The 10,982-nt window shown below is 46.9% G+C and overlaps 1 long non-coding RNA gene across 2 annotated transcripts; it reads right to left on the minus strand.

Moving 5' to 3' along the window:
• Window positions 1-5,296: 5,296 nt before the first annotated feature.
• On the minus strand, window positions 5,297-9,853 carry LOC127566460 (uncharacterized). Of its 2 annotated transcripts, none has more exons than XR_007955732.1 (4): window positions 9,706-9,853; window positions 7,215-7,278; window positions 6,600-6,679; window positions 5,297-5,533 (listed from the first exon to the last, which is right to left on the minus strand). It is a non-coding gene; the product is annotated as an uncharacterized LOC127566460 (long non-coding RNA). The 2 variants fall into 2 exon arrangements; XR_007955731.1 differs by having other exon boundaries at window positions 7,215-7,283.
• Between the last annotated feature and the right edge of the window lie 1,129 nt (window positions 9,854-10,982).

Below are 10,982 nucleotides of genomic sequence, written 5' to 3' on the forward strand. Positions count from 1 at the left end.
ACATAACCATTCACTCACTCCACGACCGGAGAACGGGAGCTGCGACTTGCAGCATCTACAGGATGCACGACAGCAAGTCACGACTCCTTCAAAAGCACCTTCCAAACCCACCCACAGTATCTCCCAGCTAGAATGACCACGGCAACAAAACCATGGGAAACCACCACCAGAAAATTGCCCTCTAAGCCACACACCATCCTGCCTTGGAAATATATCACCATTCCTTCACCACTGGCAGGTCAAAATCCCGAACTCTCCCCCCCCCCCAACAGCATAGTGGGTAAACCCGCACCACAAGGACTGTAGAGGTTCAAGAAAGCAGATCCCCGCCACCTTCTCCAGGGCAATTCGAGATGGGCAATGAGATGCTGGCTGAACCTGCAAAGCCCACTTCGCTTGAACAAATAAAAAGGCCACTGTCCTAATATGCACAGACACAAACATTATTGGGATTATACTGCTGGAATTTCTGTGATTTTCTCAACACCAGTGATGTTTTCTCTGCGTACGTTTGGCTTTGCCTTTGCTCTGCCAGAACCTGCTATTAAACATGTTCCTCACCACCATTTAATCTATCCCTTCAAAGCCATCTTAATACCACCTGGATTGCAAGTCTAATGGAGGCTCGGGCTCCTTCCTGCAGATACAGGATCACTGGTTTCCTCGAAGAATTGGCAGAGGAAGACATTCAGCCAGTCTCGACTGTTGTTTCTTCCAAACACAGCTGCTTTCCTTCATACTTCCCTTCCCAGAGATGGCTCCCCTGTTTAAAGTCTCGTCTTTCCTCTACCTCCAGGGAGTCAACATCTACATTTGGGACCTGCTCCCTGGAGAAGACTCCGCTTATTCTCCCGACAACGGAAACACCGTCACTCTTTCTCTCCTTTACTGTTTGACCTGCCCATCACCATCGCATCAGTCTGGGTGACCTCCGGCTCCCCGGTCACTATTTCTCAGGAAGCCTCTCTCCTCACATTAATGCACACCTGAATCTTCCATTCGGGTGACACATGCCCTCTATTGTCAGTTCCTCTATCCTCTCAACCAATGCCTGTGCTGCCCCTGTGGAGGTTAACACTCCCCTCTCTTCCTCAGCCCCTTCCTTGTTCCCTCTACCGTTGTGAACTGCAGGCCGAAGCACCAGATCCAGAACTGATGCCAGAACAACATTTATATTTGAATGAATTATGGAACACACCAGAGCCCTTCCTTCATTTTGAAATCACTGTATCCATTCCCCTGTTTGCATATTCAGCCTTGGTGGTGACAGGCGATCCCAACATCTGGTGCTCTGCAGTAAACAATATATTAACAGAACAATCAGACAATAATTAAGATGACAAGGAAGATTTTGCCTTGTGAAATGGGAACCACCACCAACATCCTGGGGGTCAGCAGTAACAAGAAACAGAACTGAACCAGCCATTTCAATACTGTTACTACAACATCAGGTCACAGGATGGGCATCCTTCAGTGGGTATCTCTTCACCTAACAGCCCATATATTTACCCCTGATCTCCAGGACACACATCAAGATTTGCTGCAGTTACAACACCATCCAGGGCAAGACAAATTGTTTCACAGGCAGCCCATCAATCATTGGAGTAACCGGGTCAATGTTGGATGAGGAATCGGAAAATAGTCTGGTGCCACAGGGATCAGTGCCGGATCTCAACTATTTACAATCTATGTTAATAACTTGGATGAAGGGACCAAGTGTGGTCCAGCCAAATTTGATGATGAATCACAGAACAGTTCAGCACAAGATCTCTGCGCCAACCATGATCTCAGTCTGAACTCATTCCACCTGCCTGCACATGGTGCATATACCTCTATTCTCCGACTGTCCATGAGTCTGTGTAAATGAATTTAAACATTGCAGTTGGATCTGCGTCCACCACTTCCACCGACAGCGAGTTCCAGACACCGACGACTTTGTGCATCAAAATGTGCCTCGCACATTTCCTTTAAACTTTCCTCCAATCAACTATAATCTCTGCCCTTTAGAAACATAAAACCATAGAACACTACAGCACAGAAAACAGACCATTCGACCCTTGCAGTCTGTGCCGAAACGGTATTCCGCTAGTCCCATTTACCTGCACCCAGAACGTAACCCTGCAGACCTCTCCCGTCCATGTATCGATCCAATTTATTCTTAAAACTCGAGCCCGCATTTACTACATCAGATGGCCTCCCGTTCCATACTCCCACCATTCTTTGAGTGAAAAACTTCCCCCTAATGTTCCCCTAAACCTTTCCCCTTTCACCCTAAAGCCATGTCCTGTCGTCCGTATCTCTCCTAATCTATGTGGAAAGAGCGTATTCGCATTAACTCTGTCTATGCCCCTCATAACTTTATAAACCTCTATCAAATCTCCCCTCATTCTTCTGCCCTCCAAGGAATAAAGTCCTCACCTGTTCAGTCTTTCCCTGTAACTCAACTCCTGAAGACCCGGCAACATTCTAGTAAATCTCCTCCGCATTCTCTTAATCTTACAAATATCCTTCCTCTTGTTCGATGAACAGAGTCCAGACCAGTCCATCTCGACAACATCCACAGTTCATCTACTTTCTTGGTAACTTCCTCGAGAAACTCGACAAGATTCGTTAAGCACGATCTACCATACACAAAGCCATGCTGACCATCCTTATGCAGCCCTTGGTTGTCCAAATGCTTGTATATCCGATCTCTCAAAACACCTTTCAATAATTTACCCACAACTGATGTCAGGCTCACTGGCCTGTAATTACCTGGTTTACTTTTAGATCCTTTTTTAAACAACGGAACAACATGTGCTACCATCCAGTCCTCCGGCACGGCACCCGTGGCTAAGGATATTTTAAATACATCTGCCAGGGTCCCTGAAATTTCTACACCAGTCTCTCTCAATGTCAGAGGAAATATCTTATCAGGCCCGGCTGATTTATCTACCTTTATTCTCTGTAAGGCAGCAAACACCCCCTCCTCTTTAATCTCTATATGTTCCATGACATTACTGCTTGTTTCATTTCCTTCCATATCCACTTTGCCAGTTTCCTGAGTAAATGCTGACGCAAAAAAACTGTTTAACATCTCCCCCCATCTCCTGAGGCTCCACATATAGACGACCACTCTGATCTTCTAGGCGACCAATTTTGACTCTTACTTTACTCTTAATATACTTGTAGAAACCCTTCGGGTTTACCTTCACATTATCTGCCAAAGAAACCTCATGTCTTCTTTTTGCCTTCCTGATTTCCCTTTTTAGTATTTTCTTACATTTTCTATACTCTTCAAGTACCTCCTTTGTTCCTAGTTGCCAAAACCTACAATACACTTCCCTCTTTTTCTTAACCAGATCACCAATATCCCTTGAGAACCAAGGTTCCCTATGATTGCTAACTTTGCCTTTAATCCTGGCAGGAACATGCAAACTCTGCACTCTCAAAATTTCGCCTTTGGAGGCCTTCCACTTACTGAGAATATCCTTGCCAGGAAACAACTTATCCCAATCCACTCTTCCTAGTTCCTTTCTCATTTCCACAAAATTGGCCTTTCTCCAATTCAGAACAATTTAGAACCTCAACTCGAGGACCAGACCTGTCCTTATCCATAATTAACTTGAAACTAATGACATTTTTTTCACCGGACTCAAGATGCTCACCTACAGATACTTCTGTCACCTAACCTGACTGGTTCCCTTATAGGGTATCAAGTATTGCATTTTCTTTCGTTGGTGTTTCTATATATTGATTTATAAAACGTTCATGAACACATTTGACAAATTCCAAACAATCCAGCCCTTTCACAGTGTGGGAGTCCCAGTCAAAATGTGGAAAGTTAAAATCCCCTCCTATTACAACGTTCTGTGTCTTACATCGGTCTGCTACCTCACTACAGATTTGTTCCTCCAATTCTCTGTGACTATTGGGCGGTCTATAATACAACCTTATTAGTGTGGTCACACCTTTCCTGTTGCACAGCTCCACCCATGTTTCCTCCGTAGACGAGCCCTCCGGGCTGTCCTGTCTACGCACAACTGTGATATTTTCCCTGACTAGCAATGCCACTCCTCCCCCTTTCATTTGACGCTTCCACCCTCAGTAAAATACCGATTGCCAACCCTGTCTGTGCCCCTTGTAACGTTACATGTCTCTATCAGGTCTCAACTCAGCTTTCAAAGCTTCAGAGAAAACAGTCCAAGTTTCTTCTCCTGAAAGCTCATACTATAAACCAGGCGCCATCCTGGTGAGGCTCCTCTGCACTGTCGACAAAGCTATAGGGAAATAGTTAAATTTGCTGAATCGTATACGATTCCTGCTTGGTGTGGGCAAAAATGTGTAACACAAAATGGTGCTTGAAAGACACAATGATGTTAGCTTGGAATGTGGGACTGTTGTGAGAAAGTCAAAGGGCTTCAGCCCACAGCCTTTAAGAGTAGATAATGATGAAAAACATGCTCCTCTGGGAAAGGAAAATGATGTGCAGCTGCAGGAGCCACCTGGTACCGTCCCGTGGGAAAGTACCAGGGTAAGGGGATTTAAGGGTATAAAATGGGCCTAATTCTTTGTGCTGAGATACTCTCACTTTGTGCTCGAGTCGCTGTAGGTAAATTGAGTGACAGACAGGAGTGTCATATGAGGAGCTGTGAGATAATGCCAGACAATGGAATTCACAAGGAATCAAGAGATTTGCGGCAGAGGGGAAATGTGGCAGAACAAACAAGATCTAACTGAATAGCAAGCAGGCTGTGGTGTGGGAAGTGGGGGGGGGGGGTGTGATTCACTGTTCCTGCTTCTGATGTTTATTTTTAACATTCATTTCCCACACCAATGGCACATGGTGGTCTGCCAGCTATAAGATGAACAGCAGTTACTGACATCGTCTGTTCTGACAGCTCCCCTTAAACCAACGAGGTCTTGCACCAAAGATGACAAGCGGCCTGGGTAGAGGTGAACACCACGATCTGTACAGCAACATTTTCTCAAACACACATCACGGAAATAGTCTCCACATCTGGACAGTTACCTTTCCTCTGATACACATCCCGGAAAAACTCAGAGCAGGTACTACATTCCCATGCTCTCACACGTGCCCACCCCCCATCCCTCTACACCTCATGTGCTGTAATTGTCATTCCCTCCCCACTTTATTTCCTATCTTCTCTGTTGCCCATCTCCCAATAAGGCCTCTCACTTGCCTTTCCCCCAACCTCAAACGTTTGCATCATTCTGCTGCCCGCAGTCCCCTCACATTTCACTCACCTGTTCCATGGCTGAGACTGATGATTCCTTTGATTAACAGCCTCCGACGTCACAGGCAATCGCCTCAATTGGGCCGGTTCCATGGCCCTGAATCGTGTCTCTGATCCAACTCCCGCTGGGCTGACTCCTTCCCTTTCCTCCAAGGTCAGCGCACATTCCATTGGGACACTGCCCTCAATCCGGCCTTGCTTTGGTGTCGTAGTTCCTGTGTCCTGATCATCTTCCCTTGATGATCCAACTGGCAAAATTCTCTTGTAAACTTTCTGTATACGAGTTAATTTCCTACCTGAAAAATCATGAGTTGCAGGTTACAGAGTGATTTTGAATTGAGCAAAACACAGACTGAGAATGGGTGGTTGCAATGTGAGCCGAGGTTCTGGGTGAGCAGATTTTGTTGGTGAATGTGAACTGGGTCACTTGCTGGGTGTCCATCTCGAGAAGCAGGTGATGGCCAACCCACTGTCTGACAGAACAGGGCAGAAACTGTGATATTGATTATAGATTATACGGTAGATTAATACACCGATGACCAGGGGTTCTTTATGGAACTGCTGCGGAGGCAGATATTACTGGGATTATCCTCCACAAGCAAAACCTTACCTGGGTCACAGACTGCCCGTACCCCCGTGGCCTATCCGAACCGGGTCACACATTCCCCAATCCCTGGGACCACATCCTCCCCGGGACGCACAGTGCACAATCCCCCAGGGCCCACCTTCGCCGTGTCACACACTCTCCCATCCCCCGAAACCCACTCTCCCAACGTCACACATCGTCCGATCCCCAGGGGCCCACTTTCCCCGTGTATCACCCTATCCCATACCTCGGGACGCACCCTCCCCGAGTTACACACCGTCCGATCCGCTGGGGCCCGCCCTCCCTGGTTCACACACTGTCCGATCACTGTCCGAGTGAATTCCTGCACTCTGCAATGAGATCACAACCTCTCCTACTTCTGAGTTTCTAAGGATATTTGAAATGATTTTTGTTCAGATTGAAGAGTACGACACATTCAGCCCCTCATACCCAACAGCTGTGACTGCTTTCCCTCCTACATACTTCCCCAGACTGCTCTCTTGAGACCGTGTATTCCCATGACAGAGGAAACCCCATCACTGTCGCTCTCGAATTTCTGCCTCTGACCATGCTCACCGCCACTGCTCCACTCCGAGTATCCTCCCGGTGATTTATGAGACAATTCCTTCAATGTATCTGTGCTGCCCCCTGGAGATGTCAACTCTCTCTGCTCAGCCCTTTCTTGTTCCCACTTCCATTGTGAACCTCTGGTACCTGCACCAGATCCAGACCTACTATCAGGACTATATTTATATTTTTGAGAAGACTGCAAACACCTGCGTGTTTCCTTGACCTGGTAACTGCATATCCTCCACAGCCGATACCTTCAGCCATGATGGTACCAAATTCCGGTGCTCTGGAATAAACAATTTGAACAGGAGCATTAGACAATAATTGAGACAAGTAGGGAAACATTACCTTGTGAACCAACAGACGCACTGCCTGATCCAATGGACCAGATCCTCCTCGCGGGATATGCTGCCCACTTCCATCCCGGGTCACATACTGTACTATCTCCAAGGACCCATCCTTCCCATGCCACACTGTATGACCCCTCCCACCACCCCCATGGACGTCCACTTCCCAGATTACACACTCCCAGAGAGCGTGTGAAAAAGACACAGAGACACCTACAGTGACTCCGCGTCCCTCCCACACCAAGGACGGGCGCTCTGGGCTGGATAAGCGGATGCAAATATGGCTGAATGGGGGCGATCGGGTAAAGGGCTTCACCAGGGGAGAGGGCCCGGCCTGTGGGGAGAAGGTGGCGGCTCTGAAGGGAAATAAGGAGGGGGACACTGGGCTGCGGGGATCCCTACCGAATGGGCCCGCATGAAGCCATGGGCCGATCTGCCTCCTCCTGCCTCCCACCGATAAATCAGTCGACTCACCTGCTCCGGCCGCAGGAAGCCGCTTCACTCGTCGGTGGGAAAATCGGTTCAAAAACGGCCCCATCTTCTCTTGGAGGGACATGGAAATAAATAAAAATGGAAGACATTTGTTCTGAGGTTTTGTTCTGGTTTGAAAGGTAGTTTGGGGAGGGAGTGGGGGTCTGGGGTCTGCGGGGGTGATTCACGCCGGGCAGCGCGTGTTTGGGGAGACCATGAGTGATGTGCGCCGTTTGTCTCGGGTTGGGTCAGAAATCCCCAAATGTTTCTGGGGAGGACTTTCTAGGACGGACTGCTCTGGGCGACTTTGGTCAGTGCAGGGTCTCTTTGTTAGGACTTGGATAAATACAGTTTTACTGATATGGTTGGACGGAAGAAGGAAGCAACAGAATTTTCACCATTGAATTCAGTAGTTGTGTGATTGAAACGGTTGCCGAATGGAAACGGGAATGCCAGCGAGGTCCTACACTCAGTAATTTAGTCAACTCAAGTCCTCCAGACCCTGTAGTAGTCAAAGGCAAATACGAGTTTGTGATATGCACAAGTACATGTGTGTACAGGTGCAATGAAAAACTTAACTTGTTACAGCATCACAGGCACATAACATTGTATAAGCAGCATTCAGAAGAAAAGCAAAAATTAAACACAAATTATATGGAACTTTTTACAAGAAAAGACATAATTAGAACAAAAAACAGACACCATTTTAGTGCAAAGTGATCAAAGTGGTCATCGTGTTGCTCAACTGTAGTGATGATCCGGATCGTGCCGGTTGGTTCAATAACATAATGGTTGAAGGGAAGTCGCTGTTCTTGAACATGGTGGTGTGTGACTTCAGGCTTCTGTACCGCCTGCAGATGGTAGCTGTGAGAAGTTGGCATGGCCTGGATGGTGGGGATCTTTCATGAAAAATCTGGCCTTCTTAAGGCAGTGCCTCCTGTATGTCCGACCAATGTTACTGATATGGAGCACAAAGCACTAGACTACTCATCAAATGTTACCAGGAGTTTTAGCTGGCCAGGTTTTTCCCCCACAGTTAGTCTTCTGCTACCAGCCTCTGAGCTCGCCCCATAAGGCATAGTTAGTCTCTGGAGTAGTGCTGGGTGCCGATGCTCTCTTCTCCGTTTCACGAACAGGCCGCTGGCCCCAGCTCAATTCCTTGTGTTCTGGTCCAGCTCACACTGAGCACAATGTTTGTTCAATGTTTCACAACCTGCAGAGCTGATACATTTGACAAGTATGCCATGCCATGGACACCGTCTGTTCTTTTGACCACGACAATGCAGATGGAGGTACTTTCCCTGTGGTATTCTCTCCATTAACCACTCTAGTCTGTGGATAGACAGGTCAGCAAACACTGTACTCTTGGGACTGGGGTACTCTCCATGTGGGATTCTGTCCAATAACCACATGTAGTCTGTGGGGAGAGGGAGATCAGCGGACTGTGCACACTGGAGATTGTGGATATTTTCGTGCTGCATTCCGTCCATTACAGACAGACAGTCTGTTTCTCAGCCAGCCGACAATTTTACCTGGGATCCATTAACTTGATCCATCCCGTGCTCTACTGCTCAGCATTCCTCAACTTGGGGGTATAAGATTGGGTTTGTAAACATTAACTTGAGATGACCGCTAGCATTGGTCCACTTTTCTTTGAAAAGTTCTCAATGAAAATCCAGTCACAGTTTTGTCCCCAGACCTTCCTTCATTAAAACACTGGGATTCTTCTGCTCCACCTCAACACAGAGCTGGTGTTACACCGAATCACTTACACCAGTGTTTGTACCTCAGGGAGGGCTTCTATCCCTCAGATGTCCCTCAGTCCCTTACGGAAAGGCCCAAAAACATCATGGTCAGCGGTCAGAGAAGAACCTCTCTGTGATAGACAACCTGGGAAAGGAAAGTAACCGACAGACTCTGCCTGTTTCCACTTCCAAGTGCTGGTTATTTCCAACCGTCTCTCACACAAATACAGTTCAATGCCACGTCAGTGGGACCTTGTTGAAAGGATTAATGATACTGCACCAGGAGGCACTTCCTGTGGAATATATTCCAAACTGCCACAGCTAATGACCAACATTGCCATAACATACACTTGCAGCAGCCAGAAAATCAATGATAAATTGTTGCACTTCATGGCAATTCCCCATTTTTGCAATTACTACAGTATGACTGCACTTGGGGTATCTCAAAATGGGGAGAATTTTCAACGCTCTTTGATATGGTTACAAGGTAACACAGCCGCACGAGAACATTTCAGAACAACTGACCAAGAACTACATCAAAAGACGCGAGGCATTGAAATGAGGAAACACTTTTGGAATCGCTTTAAAGAGCTGGGCTGCTACCACACCTGGAGCGACTGAAACGGAGTCTGCCAAAGGCGCAACTTGGCACTTCTGGGCACATTCAGTCTCACGCCAACCATCTCCTGCCTTCCTTTGTTCAGATCTGTAACGTCCAAAGGACCAGTGTCTGAGTAAATGAGACTCACCAAGCTTTCTTCCAACAGAATTGATAGAAACTCTGGATCAGAAAGGTTCTCTCCAGCTGCTTCTCTCAGTTCCGGGGCTGGTTCACCTGTTGATGTTCCCGAATCTTCAGCTGCTGTTTACTACTAGTTGTGAGTTTTTTCCAACCAGTCTCTCACGGTAGGACTAAATTTAACAGGACAGATAATGAAGCAGGTTAGCAATACAAAGAGAACAAAACATTTCTGGTCCGTGTTCCTAAAAACAAAACTCGCAGGAATTTAAATGTTGAATACAAATATAATGATCTCAGTGAACTAATATACAATTGTCACTTTCACTTCACAACACTCGACATGGAATATTATGGAATGATCATTAAGTTCAGAATAAGACCATAAGACATAGGTGCAGAATTAGGCTATTCAGCCCATTGCATCTAGTCCGCCATTCAATCATGAGATTTTTCCCCAATCCATTGTCCTGCCCTCTCCTTGGAAAGATTAAGCTCCTCAGCAGTCAAGAACCTATCAATCTCTGCCATACATACAAAAGTGACGGCCTGAACTGTCCTCCGTGGCAACAAATTCCACAGATTAACCACCCCTTGACTGAAGAAATTTGCCTCAGTTCCTTTATTCTGAGCCTGTGCCCTCAGACCCCAGGCTCTCCCACTGATGGCAAGGTGGCCTGCACTTCCACTCAATCCAGGGTTATCAGCATTCTGTGGGTTTAAATAAAATCCCTCCCACCCTCCCAATCCTTTGAACTTCTTCTGAACACTTAGCAGATAAATATCGGCTGTGGAGAGTGGAACAAAGTTAATGTTTCATGTCCCAGACCCTTGGTCAGAATCGCTTCAATCTATTTCTGTTTTCACTGCAGATTTCCAGCATCTGAATATTTTCTTTGATTTCCACCAGCTCACCGGTGACAGCGAGGGGGAATTTCCAAACACGTTTCAAATTCTGAACAGGTCCATTTCTCATGTTGTAAATGCGGAACTGCTCAGTTATTCACAGCCTCTCACTGTGAGGGATAGAATGAGAATTCATTCTCTCCCAAGAGTAGCACTGACAGCTTACAAAGGAATGCCAGACCGAAACATCTGAGCCAAGAACAGAAATGTTCACTCAACACCTCATATTATCCCAGGAAACCTGACCCCCGGGGTCCATCCTCCCCAGGTTACAAACTGTCTGATACCCTGGGACCCATCCTCCCCGGGACACACCTGCCACTCACCCACCCCGACAGCATCACACATCATCCCCATATCTCACACTGTACGGTGTAGTCA

This window comes from Pristis pectinata, chromosome 41 (genome assembly GCF_009764475.1).
Source record: "Pristis pectinata isolate sPriPec2 chromosome 41, sPriPec2.1.pri, whole genome shotgun sequence".
In the NCBI taxonomy this organism is placed as follows: domain Eukaryota; kingdom Metazoa; phylum Chordata; class Chondrichthyes; order Rhinopristiformes; family Pristidae; genus Pristis; species Pristis pectinata.